Source organism: Pteropus medius, unplaced genomic scaffold, assembly GCF_902729225.1.
Source record: "Pteropus medius unplaced genomic scaffold, Ma_sr-lr_union100, whole genome shotgun sequence".
NCBI lineage: Eukaryota > Metazoa > Chordata > Mammalia > Chiroptera > Pteropodidae > Pteropus > Pteropus medius.
Genome location: NW_024344370.1, coordinates 14575651 through 14591997, shown reverse-complemented (window position 1 = coordinate 14591997; position 16347 = coordinate 14575651). Strand labels below are relative to the sequence as shown.

The window sequence follows — 16347 nt, the reverse complement described above, 5'->3', positions numbered from 1 at the left end:
GTGGCCTAATTTCTCACTAAAAATCTCCTTAAATGAAATTGTGTTGTTTCCCTTTCTGGCCAGCTGAGGATTCTGGGGGGAAAGTGAGAAACATAGGTGTCTCTGACTCAGAGCTTTCCCTTTGGTTAATGCTATTTTCTTTCTTTTACGCATGACTCCAAGGTAGGCCAATCGTTCACTCATGGGGCAGATAAATTCTTCCTGAAACTTTTATTTTTTTCCTCCTCCAACATTCCTTCTTGGCTAGGTCAGTGGTACTCCCAACCAAATCACTTTAAAAAAAATCAGAGTTGCCTTCACTGAATGATCAGTGTCTTTTCCACAACCTGTTTTCATGGTCTATTTTGCTTTCAGGAGAAGTCACCTAGAGAGATGGGCTCCTTCCTCAATTTTGCCAGAAGATCTCTGCAATCTTTCTTTATCATGTTTAGTTTAAGTGTTCCTCTGTCTAGTCTTGGTCACATTTGCCTTATCTTAATGCTCAATTCTCAGGGCAAGGGGAAGTTAAACTTATTAGTCATCATGGAAAAGGATAATGGTAGACACCATTTCCACACTTAATAGTAATACTTCCTTATATTTATATAGCTTTATAGTTTTCAAAGTGTTTTTGCATATATTATTTCCTTTAATATCACTTGTATTCCTTACCATTCCCCTACCCTACCCCACCCCTCCATATCTCCTTTGCTAAGAAGTAAAACCCAAGAGGAGCACAGGAAGGAGGGTATAGCAGAGAAGGCAGCCGGCCTGGAAGTGGGTGAAACACTAGTCTTGGCAACCTGAATTAAGTCCTGATTCTGTTTATTTGTTTTTTTGTTTTTGTTTTTACCAGCAGTGTATCTTTGGGCAAGTCATGCTCATTTTATGAGCCTGGATTTCCTCATCTGCAAATTGTGGACATGAATGCCCATTCCACCCATGGGCTCTGGACTTTAAAGAAGATGGTTATTTCTCACTTTCCTAGAACCAGTCTGCCACACTCAACTTCTTGGATGAGAGTTTAAAAGAAATGCCAATCTAAGGTACGGTATTTACTCCTAGGCAGAGCTACCGTGCTGGCTGCCTCTCTCCTCCCACTCTTTGTACCCTGAGCTATGTGGACAACCTAGAAGATAATCAGGACCCTTTACTCCTAGAGACAGCAGGAGGACAGGGTTCCCCGCCACCTCTCCTTTGAGGCCTACCTTCAAAATCACAAAAGACAGTCCTCTCCTCTCCTCTCCCCTCCTGCTCTCATTCCTCCAGGAGCCTCAGTGCCTCCACCTCTAATCATCTCGCTGCCCCAAATTCTTCAGATCAGAGGACTCTGAGTGGCAGGCCTGGGTGCCACAAGGGACCATGGCTTGCAAGCCCTTTGCTTTTATCACTAATACTTTATTCCTGCTGTAGTTTTGTTGGGACTCTCTAGGGGTAAGAAGTTGTTTAATTTCCTCCAAATCTTTTGTAGACTTAGAATATCCTCTTTTACAGCAAAACATGGTGGAAAGCATTGGTGTTGAAGTTAGAAAGATTTGTACTTGGATCCAAGATCTCCAAGCCACTAGTCGGGCAAGTGATTTGACCTCCCCGAGCTGCAGTTTCCTGCCAATGTGGACATGGCACAGTGTGGAAGCTCAGGATGCTGAGTGAGACTTCTCCTGTTGTCCCAGAATTGTGGCTACACCAAAGGTGAGCACAATAAGCATGAAGCACTGAGCATTCCAAATTCAATGAATACTCAGTGCGCTTGGGAGGAAAAGAGGAGGAACCTCCACCCCACCCATGGGCCTAGAAGGATGTGGAAGGGCTATCTCTGTGTTCACATGAAGGAGCCCAAAGGACAGTGGAGAGGCAGGAGCTGAGAGGCTGCCAAGTGGCCTCCGGGTTACATGATGGGACGCCCACCCAGCAGAAGTATCACAGTATATGCGAGGGTCCTAAGGGAGATGCAGCTGCCCTTTGGAAAAATGAAGCTGAACACTGCCATAAGAAAACCTGGAGTGTGTTGTTATAATTGTTCTATTTTATTTTTAGTTATTGTTGTTAACTTCTTACTATGCCTAACTTATAAATTAAACTTTACCATGGGTACGTATGTATAGAAAAAAAGCAAAGTACATATAGGGTTCGGTATTATCCGCGCTTTCAAGCATCCACTGGGGGGTCTTGGAACATATCCCTTGTGGATAAGGGGGGAGTACTGTATCAAAGTTAGATGGTTCCAATAACCTCAAGTGATAAGAGTGTCACAGAAGCTGGCCAAGAGTAGTTATAGACCAGCTACCTGATGGGAAAGGAGGGTGTGGCGAGAGCCTATTTAGGAGTAGTTAGGAAAATTTTTTTAAATTAAATGTTTATACCCCATTGAACTCCTCAGTAGTCCAGTTACATCAATGATTGGTAGTTTATTGTTTTGGTGGCTCTCAAACTCTTTCTAGCTGTTGCTTTCCTCGCCATCTAGATTCTAGTTTTTAAAATTTTTTTTCATTATTAGACCTTCTATTTGATTATCTTAAAAATCTCTCTGCTCTTTTCTTTAAAATCCCCATTTCACCTAATGAGTTCCAGTTCTTCCTTATCCTGATGAACATTTTTAAACATGTTTATTTTCAAATCATTTGTAGATTAATCTAATAATTATAGTTCTTTGGGTATAATTTCTCCTGTTTTTGTACCAGTTGATTTTCTCTGAGCAAATTGCATTTCCTTATTTGCTTTTGGCTCATCCAGAATGGACATTATCTTCTTCGAGCATCCTGTGCGTTCCTGAAACAGCCCTGCAGCTAACATCTGACAGGGTCCTATAAGGGTTGCTAGTTTCTCAACTCTGACTCTTCCTCTCCCTCTAGCTTGATCTCAATCTCATACAAAAGTCTGGCCACCCAACTGCATGCAGAGCAGCCTGGGAGTTCTGATTCTTCAAGGCTGACTCTTTTACCAGTAACAGAGATTAGCACTTGCTTCCAAGCCAAGTCCTTGAACTACAAAGATTTCTCCAACTCCCAACTTTGTCCAGGGAGTCAATTCAGTTTCCTGCTTGTCCAAGGCCTACGGCCTCTGCTCTTTTCCACCTCCCCCACACAGTCCAGTCTCCTGAATTGTAAGAAAATCTCATGTCAGGTGTACTTACTCCTTGGGTCATGAAACCTCAATTCCAATTAGCACCAAATGGCCCTTCCTCATTCGGGCACCTACCGCTTTCTCTTTGTTTTTAAACTTGACAGATGTTGTTAAAATATTTACCCAATGTTTCTGTGTATTTGCTGAGGAGGGAGCTGAACTCAAAGAATATTTTTGTTTCCCAGTTCTTTAGCTGGAGATGAGAGCAAGCTTGGGAAAAACTTTTGTCTGTAGATTTTTGGCATCTGTTGACCTTAGAGGGAACTGGTACGTAGATTACCAGCAAAAGTGATCCAGTATATTCTAGAATGGATATAAAATTAGTGTTGGTGTATTTATTGTTAAATGTTCTGTAAATTCCCCAGGGAATTCGAAGAGCTGTTTCAGCATTGGATTAGGGAAACGTAACCTAATTCTAAGGGTAATGGGCTACTGCCTCTTTGATTTAGGGAACTATTTCAGTTTTGGAGCAAGATGTTTAGGCTATAGAGCTGCTGGAGAAGGAACCCACAATCTGATGAAGTAAGCACCTACCCTAGGCTAAGAATAATCAGAATGAGAAAGATAACAGGAGAAACGATTTTTTGGTATGTATCTTAGGACTTCATTTTTCTGTTTTAATCTATGAGAGTTTCTCAGCCTCAGCACTGTTGACGTTTGGGCCAGATAATTCATTGTTGTGACGGACTGTTCTCTGAGTTGTAGACTGTTTAATAGCATTTCTGGCTTCTGTCCACCAGATAACCAGTAGTAACCCCAATCTTAGTTATGACAACAAAAAAATGTCTCCACACATTGCCAGATGTCCTTGGGTGTATGTGTTAGGGGTGGGGGGTGTCTCCCTTCCCTTTATTGAGAATCTCTGATCTACGAGAGCAAGGAATGTCAGCCTTGTCTAATTGGATCAATCATTTGACAAAGATGTACTGAGAGATTTCCAGGTAGCAGAATTGGGCACACAAAATGAGCTTAGATCCTTTCCCGAAAGTGTGCGCAGCCCAGCAGTGGAGACAGATATAAGAACAAATATGGAGATTATGCTACAATGTCATGTAGGCAGAGTGTCTGGGCATATGGACCAAAGAGAACTTCAGAGAGGTGACAGCACTTGGCTGGAATTCACCCAAGAAGGGGAATTGCAGGGCAGTTCAGAACCAAACACACAAGGTGATAAAAGTTAAGAGAGAGCAGGCTGTGTTCTGAAAATCCAAAACATCAGCCTTTAACATTTAAGAGGGACGCTTTCCTATGAGAATCTCCCATTCTGCAAACACCATTATAATGCAGAATTTCCCCCCATAATATTCACTAATGTTATAAACAAAACTTCTGAGATAGCACTTCATATCCTTAATGAATTGTATAAATGGAGAGCTAAAATGTAGAGTCTGTGTAGGAAGACGGTTCATGGTTCCCGAGTTCAGATCCTCACTCTGCCCCTTACCAATTGTGTGACTTTGATAATGACTTTAACTCTCTGTTCCTTAATCTTCTCAGCTGTGAAGTGCTAACAACAGCTCCTACCTCATAGGCTTGTGTGATGATTAAGAAGGAACGACCACACACCTGTGAAGCACTTAGCATAGCTCCTTGCACAGTCAACACTTGTTAAAGTCCTTGACTTTTCCTTCTCTACTGAAACACTTGCCTTTAGCATATAAAGATGCTGTTATACATCTAATTTTAAAATTTTCCTGTGAACTCCAACTACCCTATTGTTCTCCTTTTCATAGAAAAACCCTTAGAATGAATTATCTGTAGATGCATTACCATCTCTTGTTCTCATTCTTTCTTGAAGCCCCTCCAGTCAAGCTTTTGACCCCATCACTATACCAAAATGGCTGTAGTTGAGGTCACTAGTCTCATGGCTTTAACACTATATCTATATGCTGAAACTCTTACATTTTCATCTCCAAACTAGACCTTTCTAAACTCTAGACTCATATATCTAACTGCCTGTTCACTACCTTTAGTTGAATATTTGATGAGCATCTTAACATAACAGCTCTGAGACAGAACTCCTGATTTTCCTTCCTCTTCCTGCAAACTACTCCCTCAGAGCCTCCCCCATTTTAGTTGATGGAAACACTATTCCAGTTGCTCAAGCCAAGAGCTTAGAATCATCCTGGACTCTTCATTTTCTCTCATATCCCACCTTCAGTTTATTAACAAATTATGTCAGCTTGACCTTCAAAATATATCTAAAATCTGATCATTTCTCATCACCACCTCTGCTTACCACTGTGGTTCAAATTACCATTCTTACTCATCTGGATCATCCCAATTGTCTCCTTACTGGCCTCCCTGATTCCGCCCAAGTCCCCGTGATGGTTAATTATACATAGCTAGGCCATGGTGCCTAGTCGTTTGATCAAATATCAGTCTAGATGTTGCTGTGCAGGTATTTTTTTAGATGTGATTACTATTTAAATTAGTAGACTTTAAGTAAAGCAGATTATCCTCCATAATGTAGGTGGGCCTTATCTAATCAGTTGAAGACTGTAAGAGCAAAGACTGAGGCTTCTGGAAGAAGAAATTTTGCCTCCGGGCTACATTATAGAAATTCTGCCTGAATTTCCACCTTTGGACTCAGGACTGAAACATCGCTTTTTTTTTTTCTAATTTTTTAAAAATTGTGGTAAAATATATATAGCAGAAAATTTACCATCCTAACCACTTTAAGTGTACAGTTCAGTGGTATTAAATACATTATGATGCTGTGCAACTATCACTAACATAACTTTTTTCATCTTGTAAAACTTAAACTGAGTACCTATTAAAGAATAACTCTTCTATGTCCCTCTTTGCAGCTCCTAGAAACCATTTCACTCTAAGTCCCTCATATAAGTGGAAACACGGTATATCTTTTTGTGACTGGCTTATTCCAGTTAGTATAATGTGTTCAAAGTTTATTTATATTGTAGCAGGTGTCAAAATTCCCTTCCTTTTAAAGGCTGAATACTGTTCCATTGTATGTATATATCACACTTTGCTTATCTATTCGCTCACCAATGGGCACTTGGGTAGCTTCACATTTTAGCTATTGTGAATAATGCTGCTATGAGCATGATGTACAAATATTTCTTTGAGACCCTGCTTTCAATTGTTTTGAGTATATACCCAGTGGAAATCCTGGATCAAATGATAATTCTATTTTTAATTGTTTTAGGAACCGCCATACTGGTTTTCACAGTGACTATTTCTTTTTTTTATTCCCCTAAAGGGCACCCAAGGGTTGTAATCATCACCAACGCTTGTTGTTTTCTGGGGGTTGGGATAGAGGGGCTTGGATTAGTAGTCATCTTAATGAGTCTGAGGTGGTGCTGGCTTACAATATGGATTTTGGACTTACCATAATCATGTGAGATAATCCTTTAAAATAAATCTCTTTCTCTCTATATATCCTGTTGGTTCTACTTCTCTGGAAATCCCTGGCTAATACGCCTCCCTATGAGGGTTCTCTCCAGTAGTCAAAGGGAACACCTTAAAGTGAAAATCAGTATATCGCTCCTCTGATAAAAAACATGTTCCAATAACTTCCCTATTTAAAATGGCCCTCAGTGCTCTGGCCTGCTTATGCCCTTTGTAATGCTGTCTCTTGTTCTCTCTTTCAAGCCTGTTCAAAGTAAAGACTGTTGTTGTCAAGATAAAGTGGGTAATATTATGGACGTATGTGGACAATACAAAGACGGGAAACAAATTATGTGTCAGAGGCCTAATGGGAGTCAAAATTGGGAACTGGTCAGTGAGGATCAAGGCTACTCTTTCTGTTTCTCAGGGGTTCACAGTCTTTCTTCGTTCTGCTCCCCACTCCCAGCCCCGCCACTCCCTGCCCCTTCCACCACCACCATGTCTGTACTCTTCCTCCCTGCCCTACTCTGCTTGCTCATATTACACATGACCTCCAAGTGGCTGACTCATGCCCCAGTCATTCAGTCATTCAGCAAGTATTAAATAAGTGCCTAATATATGGCAGACACTGATCTAGGCCTTACTGATAAAGCAGTGAAGAAAATCAACTAAAATGTTGCCTTTTTAAAGCTTACATTAGAATATGTGTCTGTGTGTGTGTGTGTGGGGGGGGTTGGAGTAGAGGATAGATATAAAAATAAACAAGGTGAATGTGCAAAGTAGATATTATATCACATGGTTAAAAGTGTTTCAGGAAAATAAAGCGGAGATTGGAGGGGTGTAATCCTAAACATGGTGTTAAGGGAAGAAGGGCTCATTGAGGAAACTGTGAGAAAGTCTGTAGGAAGGAAGGAAACAAGCAAAGAGAATGGAGTGGCTGGGAAGAGTAGGGGTGAGGTCAGATTACTGTGAGGCAGAGAGCAGGTTAGGAAAAGGCCCTTGAAAGCCATGAAGATTTTGGCTTTTACTTCAGGTGAGATGGGAAATTATTGGAGGGTTTTGTGATTTGAGCAGAGGAATTCTGTGATTTGACTCACATTTTAACAGGATCACTCTGACAGCTATATTGAGAACAGACTGTAGAGAGACAAGGACAGAAGAAGGCAGTCTATTTAAAAGGTAATTCCAAGAATCCGCGAGAGCGATAGGGCGGATGGGACCCGCGAGAAAGCAGCAAGAGCCTCCTACTGCTCTGCTATGGTTTGGAGTCGATTCTCTGTTAAGGGGCTTGTGAAATGGACGGGACAGAGATCAAAACATGATCAAAACATGATTAAAGTCCTCAGATTGCCACACCATCTGTGAGCAGATAATCACCAAATCTGATCACTAACGCCTCACCCATCACCCACCTTGCCCTCTCCTTGGGGTATTGGATAGCACTTGTTCCGAATGGGGAAACTAAATTTTAACAAAATTTGTTCAGTGAATAAATTAATGAGAAAGATGCCTTTGCATATTTCACAGGCTTTTATCTCCACTCTGAAATTAGTTGATAACTCCTTCCAGGAGACCTGTAGTCATCCTGTTGATATTAAACATAACACAGTTGCCCAAGTGGATACCAGAAAAACATGCTACAAGGTATTAACCTCTCACAGACCTCACCATTTATCTAGATGATGCAAAGGGCCTTGAGGTAATTTTAAAACTTTTTTTTCTTTTATCTTATCTGAAGAAGATAAATGAAATGAATTGAAACATTGGAAAATTTATTAAGATAGTTTGAAGATTATTCTAAGTGGAAAAGTAAGATAACCTCCAGGAATCTCATTTGGAGGACTCATTCATTCACTTAGCTCACTGGCCCTCTTCCTTTTGTGCATAGTAGGGCCTCCAGGGACAGAGGGAGGATGAAGCTCTCCCGGGTAACACACTGTCTTTGCAGCTCTCAGATGGTGAGAATGAAGCTGCTTCTGCTCAGGGCCTATAAAGAACAGAAGGAACCAGGCCTGGCCCTGACTCCAGACATCCCAGCAGCTGCACCTGACACCTGTCGCCCCCAACATGTCTCAGAGTTTGGAGCTTTGGAGGTGGGGAAAGAAGGCCTGAACTAGGGCTTGGGAACCACGTTAGATCTAGGTTTGTAGCGCCCCGGCACAGACCAGTGATGGGCAGTCTACAGAGAGAAAGTGGTCCATCTGTCTTTTCCACGGTGCCCACTGTCCCCTTCAGAATGAAAGATCAGAAAGTTGCCTCCATGTTGCTGCTTCTCAGATATGTGGATATTAACATTTGGTGCCTAAAAGGCCATGACAATTTTTCTTTGGCTTTTTCCTATTCATTAATATAAACTTAAGTTGAAAGAATACATAGTCCCATAGGAATCCATGAAGCCATACTCACTTTGAATGAAATAGAATACAGGTTGTGAAAATACATAACTTTCCAGAACTGAACCTTGAATAAAAACTATTGCTCAGCCTGGGAGGAAATAAAGGCCCTGAAGATAAGTAAAGAGATTCAGGATGCCTCGGGGCCAATGCGGAGCAGAAGGTTGCCTGCCCTGTCTCTGGCATTCCCTGTGGCAGAGTTGCCCAGGCCCATCTCTCATCTAGATAGAGGGCTCGTTGGGCTACCAGTTTCATCCTCACCAACAGCTTGACGGCCTGTGTACAGTATGTGTAAAATGACTGCCAGCTGAGCTGAGGGGAATCTCTACCATGGTGACATGTCCCATATGAAGAGACTACAAACTTAAAGGCTTAATATGACTATGAAAGGAGTATTGGAAACTACTGGGGCAGTTTATACCACAACTCATGGTAGCCCCTGGCTTGGGTGAGAAAGACAGAAAGCGAGAGGGAGGATTCAAGGCTGGGTTCCAGCACTGTGGCCCCAACCCTAGCTTCTCCTCAGGGGTCGAATAGCCAGGCCGAGCATGAGAGGGGAAAGAGAAAAGCTTGACTTTCTCCAAAGCAGACTGCAGTGGGTTAGGAGGCAGTGGTTTCGTGACCACAGTAAGTGCCCAGGATGCTCTGGAACTGATAGTAAAGCTTGAAATCAAATTATTCATGCATCTGTCACCCCCCAAGAAGGAAAGATTTCCTTTCTCTGAAGACCCAGGCTAACGACGCCTCTTGTTCTGGGGGCTGTATCTTGAAAGGCATCTCGATTGCCTCTCCTGGAATGACGTAGAACATCCTAAGGTGGCCGTGGTTCCTGGGGCTTGAGAGGTCTCTCTGGCATTGTTTTAGGGTTAGAATCCTGAGACTAGGGCCCGTGGAGTGCATTTGGACAAGTTCAGCAAACAGGCTTGCTGAACTGGAGTGGGATGTGAACTGGGGGTGTCCAAAAGATGGAGAAGGCAAGAGCGAAAACGTGAATAGGCAGGCGGAGTGGTCACTGAGAGAGGGCGCTCGAACAGCAGGCCGAGGTTCCCAAGAGCCCGGCTAAGTGGGTGGGCAGTCTGGTTAAAAACTAGGAACCAAACAAACAGTGGGCCCTTATTCCTCACGCAATAGAGTGTGGTGTTAAAGAGAAGCCTCACCAGTCTCAGTGACTCTTTACCCTCCCCTCAGGAAAGATAGCCCAGTACCATGTTTCTAAAGCCTGAGAAACCCTCATACAACATCCTGTGCCAGAAGGATACCACACACACACAAAGACATCAAGACACGCATCATCTATCAATTATCACCATTAATGCTACACCTACACACACCCACACACACCCACATACAGACTCACAGAGGTACACACATATATCCACATACACCTCTGGGAGGGGAAGCAAAGAGCTTTAATGTTTTCAAGTCCCTGGGTAGTGTCTCTGGGAGGGTTAAGGTGATAGAGGGTAGGTCCTGAGTCAGTGAGGTGGACTTGGCTAGACCCAGGAAGTATTGCTGACAGAATTCCCTGATGCTGAGAAAGATGGAGGGCGGGGACAGATGGGAGGCTATGGCATGAGAAAGCAGACTGGATTCGTACTTGATCACCAGATCCAGCCCACTCTCCTTCCCCTGGGGATACGTTCACACCCCACTCCACACTAACTCTCTCTCTGACTTCTCGCCCAGCACTCAGGTTCCCCAGTTCAGAACTTAATGAAATAGCCACGATCTCAGGAACACAGAGGCTTAACACAATATTTTCTAACTGTCCTTTTGTTCAGACTTTGCAAGTTGCTTTCACATCTAAGTGTCAAGACCCATGAACTTTTTCAAAGAGTAGCCATCCTTTGGAATTAAACCTCTTTTAATAGTAATCTTTTAAACCGGAGACAGATTCCAGGGTCGACACAAAAGATACCCCCAGTGAAGCCACTCCCCACTGTTTAGCATTTTCCAAAGTTCTCTTCCTCTTTTTGCCCTTGCACTATATACCTGTGTTTACATAGCATCCAGAAATATTCTACATCAATTATGGGTTAAGTTTGTTTACAGGTATAATGCAAATGTCTGAAAGTTTTCAGACTCTCAAACAACTAAATCTACTTTTTTTTTGCTAGCCATACATAAAAATGGAAAATTTACTCGATGCTGCTTTGAGTCCTCACCATAAAAATTGTCATCTCAGTTGACTGGCTGAAGTAGAAAACTAAATGTCAGTTGATTTTCAAAACAAGGTTTCGCCTCTGAGTTCCCATTGTTCACAAATGATCACATGCCTTGTTATGAAATTGGACTCAAAAAGAAAGTCCCTACTTACTGGATTAATTCCAAAAGATAATGTAGCCACAGTAACCTCTTAGTCACTTTATTAGTCACACGACTTAAAATAATTGTTTCTGTATTCATTTAGTAAGTCTACACCTCTATTTCCATAAAGGATCTGAGGAAGCCCTTTGGAATATCAATAAACATCTATCTCCACTTCACATGCGTAACAGTAGCTCGCAGTAGTACTGATGTGTTTTCATTTAAAAGATACTTAAATGATTTTATCTTAAGCTAAAAAAAAATATGTTTTATACAATTTTATATTTATACATATATTTATAAAATTTTATACAATTTTATACAATTTTATATAATTTTATATTATTGAAAATAATCAACTTTAATTTTGTGTATTGCCGTGTTCCTGAATAATACAAGACCATGGAACTTGAAATTCACCATTTTTGAACTTAACATTATCATGAACAAGTCAACCATATGGTTCAGGTTTATGTGAAAGCTATCTAGAAAACTCAAGGTCACCACTCCTTTCCTCAACTGTCTTGGACTAGCAGCAGGTGGCATATTAGTTCTCACTCACGAGCATCAGGTACTGAGGAGAATCTTAACAGTCCTCTTTTTTACTCAGCTGGTTGGCATGAATTCTGCTTTTATTGGAACTCCATTATTGCATACTCTATAAGCCAGCTTTCTTTCTTATTGCCCCTCCCTTTTTGGGGGGGGTATTCTCCTCAAATTTACCTTTAGCCTAACTATCTCATTCTATGAGATTAACTATCTCTGAAATTTTGTCATGGTTTTCCACTGAAGCTTTTAAGGTCATTTGAAATCTGTGTGTTAGTGACAGTCACACTCTGCAATAACGTTAGAGTATTGGCAGAAATTGTAATTTCCCAAATTTATTTGCCACAGACCCTCACAGAGCCCCCCACTCTGTGCTACTTCCATGAAATACAGTTTGGGATATAAATATTCATGGATTTTGCACAAGGTAGATAGTCATTATCCATATAGATGAAGATATATTGACAAACTGAGATAATTCCTGTTATGACCCTGACTGGCTGGGGGCTGGAGAATATTTTCCCAAGGATATTGCGCTTTTGCCGAGACCTGAATGGTGACTAGGAGTTGGCTTCCTGCTGGTGGGGGTAGAGTGAAGTGAGGAGCCGTCCCCAGGTCATTCGGTCCATCCTTCTGTCTTAACGAACAGCTTCTAGGTTTATGGGTCAGCCCAGAAGACAAGGATTAGGAAAAGATATTTCATTCTCTGTGACACATGGCCATCCATATTAATCTCTGGTAACACTGAGATTTCCTTAGAGAGAGAAAAAGGAAGAACAGAGAAGCCACTAAAGCTTTTTGGGGAAACAAAAAACCCTCATAGGATTAGGAGACAGCTGGGATGTGGGAGGTGGTAGCTGGAGGCAGTGAGGAGGGAGATGCCAAAGATAACATCTATTTTTATAATAAGACTTGCTTATTTTTACAACTAATTGTACAGATTGTTCAACTATGGTCTATGAAACATAGACTGTCACTCGTCAGTAGTTAGAAGATATTGTATAGTATAAACTTCAAGAGTTTAGCATATTTCCCATCATACATTTGTTAACTGAATGCTTAAATTATCCGCCTTCACCCATGAATGGACTAAACTTAGTGTTTAAAGGATTAAGACCAGGTGCAGGAGGCATTTACAATTAAGGACGCAATTATGAATTTATTTAAAGACCATAAAGTTGAGGTTTCTTTCTTTGGTATGTATGTATGTATTTATGTATGTATGTATGCATGTATGTATGTATGTATGTATGTATTTATTTACTAGATTTTTCAGGGATGATGATCTAAACATTCTTCTCCCTCTAGCAGAGAATTTAGTTTTGAGAAATCTGATATTCATCCTTTTCTAGGATCCCCTAAATGCAATACAATACAGTAAGCCAGACCTTATTGCAACATTAAACAGATGATGGTAGCTTGTCAGGAGTGACATAGATCTTGATGATTAATCAACAGAGCATTACTGATAAGTGATTTACCTTAGTAAGTACCTCCTGACCTGTGAAGGCAGATGGTCAGAAATTCAGGAATCTAGCAGAGAGAGCTAGAACAAGAGTGAGAGAAAGAGAGAGAGAGGTAACGAGACAAAGTGCACAAACAAAATACTTAGACTTGGGCACGTAAGTAGGACGGATTATCATGAAAGGATAAGGTCTCCAAGAGTTGAACCTTAAATTAGGGGCAATAAACCAAAAGGAGAGATTGTTTTGTTCTCAAGTAGTGGCAAGCCTATTGAGCAGCTTGAGATTTCAACTTGCCTTAATGGTTCACATTCAGTATCATGAGAATTCCTCATATAGTGGCAAATCCAGGTCTACTAGATTGGCCCTGAAGGTTCAGGAAGCAGAGTCAGAACAGGGTAAAGGGTTGTAGTGCCAGAGGCAACCCTTAGTAATGAACTCTTCCAGCCTCATTTTGATCTTTGGGTTGGTGGCATTGTAAAGTTAACTCATGGCCATGAGCAGTGAAAAACCAAGTGGCAATCCTTCTCATGGGCTTGCTCTGGGGGAAACAAATATTACTAGTTTGTGGTTGAGGTTCAGAAAAATCTCTCTGTGACTTAACTGTCAACATAATGTGGTCTTAAGAGTGTGGATTCTGGAATCAAACAGACTGAATTTCAAATCCTCACTCAGTCACTTAGTTAATGCTGTATCAGCCAGGGTTCATTCAGGAAAACAGAGCCATGTCAGTTACTAGATGAAATTTAATATGGTAAACTAATTACAAATGGGATGAAAGAGCTGAAAAACTAAATAGGAGATAGCGATACCACCCAAAGACTAGCAAAAGTATGAAGATGTTTTCACTCCTAGGCTTGAAGGGTTGAAAGGAGGATGGGGCTGCATGGTGGAAGCTGGGAACGTGGAAGAAAGGCACCCTCGTGGGATCTGGGACATAAAGAAGGAGTCATTGCCAGAGGTACCAAGCATAGCGGGGAAAATATCCTGGCTTCTCCCTTTCTCCTACTATTCAATTTCCTGCCAGTGAGTCAAAGCTAATTGGCAAGGGAGCCTGAGAAATATAGTTTGCACAGCCAGCAAAGCAGAGGAAGGCTGGGAACTGGATGTGAGAGCAAACAGGCAAATGACCAGCCCAGGAGCTACATCATCCAGCTCCTTAATGTCTTGCAGCCTTAGTTTCCCCATTTGTAAAATGAGAATATTGTTCCTAACTCTTAGGTTTGTTGGAAGGATCGAATGACTTAACAGATATTTCAGTTGGGTTTTCTTGGTTGTAAAGAACAGTTTCATTCAAAGAACCTCAAGTAATTGGAGTGGGGGACAGGAGAGAGTTATAAAGATACCTATGAAACCAGAGAAGTAGAGGTCCAAGCCCAGGTCCAAGCTTCACTGTAACTGATGAGGAGCCAAACAAGCAGCCTCCAGTCGGAGGAGCAGAGTGACTGCAGAGCTGGGTCTCCTGGAGGCTGAAATCAAAAAGACCTTCAGAATCCAGAGCACTCTTCCGGATCTCAGTGGTAGGAGCTATACAATTTTGCTTTCTTTCTCTACATTAATATGATTCCAAATTTCTCTGTGGGTCTGGTTTCCCTTTGCAGCTGTCAAATGGCATCTTCATTCTCTACTCCAAAGTTTATATGTTTTGTGATCTCAGAGTTCCTGCCTCCTCATAACTCTGACTCGGTGGTGATCCATCAGAGCCCTTTGCCCACTCTCTGCCTCAGGATCTTTCAGCTTTCGTTCCCACTGAAAATCCTTTACTTCTCCACGTATTTCCTGATCTAATTTTATTAGAATAAGATCCTATGGGGCCAGTTCTTTTGCCTTTGGTAGAGCTTTTCAGTCTAGTCCCCTCATAGGAGCCCTACGGCTTAGATGCCTTGGTCTTTGGTCTAGTCAGCAGTTTTAGAGGGAGCAGTAAGGATGACATGGTCCAAAACATAGCTGCCCAACACTGTCCCTGAGTGAGGAGCTGGGGATGAGTAACTAGCCAGGGGCCTCATTTCTGTCCCTACCTGCTCTGGGATATTTTGGTTCCCATAACCCCGCAGGAGTTAGAACACCTGGCCATCTCTGTTTGCTTATGCGTCAGACCCCAATGGTCCCACTTTCCATTTTTTCCTCTTTTGATTCTAGTCCATAGAGATATTTACCTTATTTTGAATGCGGCCATGCTTTTTGATTTTCCTTTTTCTATCTTGCCTATCACAGCAATGCCGTCAGAGCAAAACAAAGCCTCAAATTTTGAACTTGCAACACTATCCTGACTAGAATTCATGCTGACGAAAAAATTTCTAAAATATATGACCAACACAAAGCTGGAAGTTATCAAAATTAAGTTCTCATGAGAAAATCTTTTAGGAAGAATGAGTGACCAAGTGGAGAAAAGAGGAAGGAGTTGAAGATTATCTAGCTCACAGACTGAAAGAGCATGGAGACGTCGTTGCCACGGGGGGCGGAAATGAAAAGCTAGAGTGTAGTGAGGGACGCGACTTCTGGCACAGGCAATTTTAGAGATTAAGGTAGGAGTGGATTCCTTATTTTAAAATCAATAACCTCACGAAAGCAAAACAAAAACCCCCAAAGAACAATAAGATCAGTAAACAGGTGGCCGAGTAGATGCGTCGAGTGATGAAGGGAAAATGAGCTCTAAGACAATTTTAGAATGGAGATGAGGGCGAGACACTTTGTCTTAAAATCGTCAAATCTTACTCGCTTCTCCCCATCACAGACTGACCAGAAATCCTGAGGCAACCAACAAAAAATCAAGAATAAACCAGGACAAGCAATATATGGAATGATGTGAAAAAATGAACTGCCCATGGGATTTATTGCTGAACAAATAGAGTTTCTAGGGAGAAAAGGATCACACCAAAGGATTTCCCAGCACCTCTCAGTTTTTGCAGTGGAGGTGGACAGAAGAAGGGAGCGGCAGAATTAACCTACTTTGCTCTGTCCCCCACACTTCAGGGTCTATGTGGGTCCAGAGAAGTGCCCCAGACTGGCTGTGAATGAGGACATGGCCTTTTCCTCAGCCTCCCTATGGCCTGTCAGGACTATACCTATTGTTTTCTTCACCAAAGCATTTGGGGCCTCTTTTTTTTTTTGTAGTGTGAAGGATAGGGCAAAAAAGAAATGAGAAGGGTCTGGCCTGGGCAGTCTCAGGGAGAGAAAAGCAAAGC

The 16347-nt window shown here is 41.8% G+C and overlaps 1 protein-coding gene across 8 annotated transcripts in view; it reads left to right on the top strand.

The window, feature by feature from the left end:
• ZNF366 (zinc finger protein 366) overlaps positions 1-16347 on the top strand; it is a 268862-nt gene that overhangs the window by 154213 nt on the left and 98302 nt on the right. For 7 of the 8 annotated variants that reach the window (XM_039870188.1, XM_039870182.1, XM_039870187.1 and 4 more), the window contains 2 exons: positions 836-1025; positions 1474-1671. The gene's annotated coding sequence lies outside the window, so the exon portion shown is untranslated. The remainder of the gene's footprint in view (positions 1-835; positions 1026-1473; positions 1672-16347) is intronic. The other variant, XM_039870183.1, reaches the window with a different exon arrangement.